This window comes from Pteropus medius, unplaced genomic scaffold, assembly GCF_902729225.1.
Source record: "Pteropus medius unplaced genomic scaffold, Ma_sr-lr_union100, whole genome shotgun sequence".
Taxonomy (NCBI): Eukaryota; Metazoa; Chordata; class Mammalia; order Chiroptera; family Pteropodidae; genus Pteropus; species Pteropus medius.
The window spans coordinates 51,169,555-51,173,679 of record NW_024349800.1 but is presented as its reverse complement, the minus strand read 5'-3'; positions in this window follow the sequence as shown (position 1 = coordinate 51,173,679).

Genomic DNA, 4,125 nt, shown 5'->3' with positions numbered 1-4,125 from the left:
TATCTATGTAGGAGAATGTCTTCATTCTTAGGTGATGCTGGAGAATTGAGAAGTAAAGTGTTTTGATGTCTTCAACCTACTTTCACATGGTTCCGGAAAATGCGTAATGTTCATGTGTGTACATATATATGTGGATGTTTTTACATATATGTGATATATGTATGACATGTATGGATGCTCTTATATATACATGCTATGTATGGTATATGTGCATGTGTGTGTGAGAGAGAAAAGGGGTGGGATGTGGTAAAATGTTAACAGTTTTTGTTTAGGAGAAGGATACATCAAAGTTCTTGCACTATTTAAGGTTTTTTGTAAGTTTAAACACTATAAGAAACAATGCAAAGGAGGAGGAGAAATGTAGTCAAGAGGGAAGTAGAAATATTGAGAATCTGTCCCAATTTGAAATAATGTTACATGATCCACCCGAAGTGAAGTTAGGGAAGCAGGCTCAGCCAGGATTTCCGGTCCAGGTGAAAGGTTGTACAATGTACTCTCTTGATGCAAATAGCAACAACAATCACAATAACGACAGCATGTAATTTGCACTGGGAAACAGAGGGCGCTAGAGTCAGGACCACTGACTAGGACTCAGGATGCCAGAGTTCTAATCCCAGGTCTCCCACTAAGCAGCTGTGAGTGAATGAGCTCAGCTCTTCTGGGCTCTTTGGACCAGATGTCCTCTGAGGTCCTGTTTATTCTTCTGTAGTTGTAGTTATCCTTCCTTATCGATGTTACTCAGAGCCATCGGAATGAGATTTTGTCATGTCTGCCATTTTATTCTCTCAGTCTTGATTTTTTCCTCCTTTTTGGCCACCCTCTCTTGAGAGCCTACCCTTGACTACACAAGGTCCTCACTGAACATTGCTTCTTAAGTGGAGCTATGAGACCCTGTCTGCCTCTTGACTTAATGGCAGGACTTCTTTCCAGACTCTTGGATATTGCTTTCTATTAACAACTCTTCTGATTTTCTCTTTATTATAGATCTAACACACACTTGTGATAGAAAATATGAAAGATATGGGAAAGTATACAGAAGAAAATTGAAATTGCTCACAATTTCAGCATTTCACTGATGACCACTATTACATTTTTTTCTGAATGAATATGAGTGTGTATGTATTGCATAATTGATCTCTTACATACATATTTTTGTTTTCTGATTTTTAACTTAATTCTATACATAATTTTGTATTCTGATTTTTAAAAACTTAACATATCTTAAGCATTCTCTTGTGGGGAAATGGAACAGATCACCATTCTGCCATTTCTTATTCAGAATTTTGCAAACTTGGAAGATCATTTTGGAACCTTATTTTTAACAGCTCTCAGTATGATGAGGCACATTAAATATTCGAGAACCGTAATAAAATAAATGAGATATTAAATATGTTAGGACAAAATGTTAAAAGAAAATATTAAAATATGTTCCTTTATCATTATTTTATCTTCTTACATAATGAAAAGATTCATCATTTTTATATAAGATGTTTTCCAAATGATTTGGCAACTCTTTGCCCATTTCTTCTTCTGATGAAAGGCTGGCCCGTAGACAAAGAACTTCTCAGTTTATGATATGATATTGTTAATTCTGGATTCATAGAAACACTTCTGGGTGGTGGTGGTGGGATTGCAGGGGGTGTGTGCGTGGCGAGTGGGAAGTTAGAGCCAAGCAGAGGGTGTAAGAAAGTGAATTAAAAACAACAGGTGTCGAGGTCCGTACGGTAACTACTTCGGAGATTCCTTCTCTACTGTTCTTACTAATGCCAAATAATACAATCTACTTTTAATGTACTGTGTACATATGTGCTTGTATGTTGTATGTGAGAAAGAGACATGGGGAGACATGTGAGGGAGGATATAGTCTAGAATCTTTTCTTTAAAAAATCTAAAACACCACTAATCATGAACGTTCGCTAATGTCATTAAATAATTCAAAAACATCATAACCATTGACAGATGGATATTCTTTAACGTCTCCAAGGAAGAACCTGAACCATTCACTTATCCGAGCATCTAATATTTTGATCCAAGAAGTTCAGACCACTTAATTCATCTTCATGGCTCCCCTGGGAAGCAAGGAGAAAGAAGAAATTATTCTCCACTCTCTCTTTTATGTGATATATGTCTAGATACACTTATATTTTTATTATGCACTTATCTTTACAGAAAATGAAATCCCGCAAAGCAAGTACACCTCTCTGAAATCACTTCTAACCTTCATTAGAATGTACACATTCACTTGAAAGTGTTGCCTACAGACGTACTCCTTGTCTTCCTGCATTTTTTTCAAAAATACACATGTCAATGATTATCATACCTATTTTTTTCAGGTTTTAAAACTTTTTATTTGCATATTTAAAAAATTGTGCATTCTAATAATTAAAATCATTTGAACGACAAAAAAAATGGCACGCTGATTAAACTGCATGTTACAACCTGCGGGACCCCTCGGACCAGCTTGGTTTCCTCTCTAGATCTCACTGTCGTCCCACACAGCTTCCGCCTTCACCCACGTGCAAGTTCTTTTCCTTCTCTGCCAGCCACACAGGCAGGTGGGAGAGGCAGGGGTGGCCTTCGTTGTTGGCGGTAGTTCTTTGATGTGAAAAGGGGCAGCATAGTCATTTACACTTGATCCAACCGCTTTGCATCTCACAAAGTTAAACAGCTAAAGGAGTAAAATACGAAGGCACTGCTTGTGGCATGCGCAGTGCATAGTGGCGCCGCGCGCCTCCTTGCGATTCGCCTGCTTGCTTCCCCTGTTCAATCGTTTCTTTTGAAGGCAGTGGATTTTTCTCCCGTGTTTCTGTTTTCTTCAGTTCTGACGTATCAGATTTCTCAATCTCAGCCATATCGGGTTCGTCAGACATGGTTACAGAGGCACCAAGGCGTGCGAACAAGTCTGATCTGCTCAGTGGTGATTGCGGAGTTCATTCCTATGATTTTAAAAGGCTACATATTATTCCATTTTAAAGGCTATGTGGTATTCCATGGTTTACTCAATCATGTCTTTATCGTGAGAACTTTAAGGATTGCTCCTAAATTATTTTAAGCATCATAAGTAATACTATGAATGCATCGTAGTGCGAATTTTTTTCCTCTTGGATATTTTTACTTGAGTCTTATTAATGTTAGCTTTTATTATTTCACTTTTGCTAGATTTGTAGGTATATAATAGAACCTCTAATCTGTTTAATTTGTACTTATCTAATTTCTGTCGGTGGTTTAAGCCATGGTTTCTATTTTCCCGTGTATAAAGTTGTCTATTCTTATCCTTTTATACTCTGATCATTGCCAAGTCGAGCTAAGGATTAGCCGCATAAATTTTTATTAGATCTAGATTTTTTAGGAATGTAAGCTTTTATGAGTTATATTTGTCACAAAACTTTTCTCGGTTACACTATTTTATATATTTTTAGATGTTAAGAAGGGATTGTGACAGGATTTATTCATGGGTTCTTTTCCAATGAGTTCTATTGCCATTGGATACCTCCATATTACCCTCTGCAACTCCTAATACCTAATACGTTGGTCTCAGAGCAAGAGGAGAAAACAGCATTGACTCAAGGTTGAAACGGGCCTTGGGATATCCCAGGAATGTGGCCCTTCCCTGGGGAACATGGGTGAGAACGGGACTGTCCGTCCCCAGGGATGTCGCTAGCGGCCCTCTGCTTTTCCACTTGACTATTTGTTCCAAAATGGTCGTGATATCTCAGCATTAAATCTCTGCCTGTCCCTTAAACTGTGTGGTTAGAGGCCAGAACTGATTATTCCCAGAGCTGCCTATTGGATCATGGGGAGAAAGAAGCAAGGACAGGTGGCGTGTTTCCTTGACTTCAACATACTTGCCCTGGGCCACTGTAATACACAGTTGTCTTTCTTCCGTTATCTTGGGACCAGGCATTGCACACTTTCCCAGGTTGAAGCTAGAGGTGTGAGACAGAGCCTGGCTCCAAACAAAGTTATTCATTATGCTAGTTTCAAGTGGGACTCTATATTATTATTATTGGTGTGTGTGTGGTGTGTGTGTGTGTGTGTGTGTGTGTGTGTGTGTGGCTGTTATTGTGGTCCATCTCTCTGTATTCTCCAGTGCACGTTATACTTGGGTAGCAGCCCCTCTTGCAC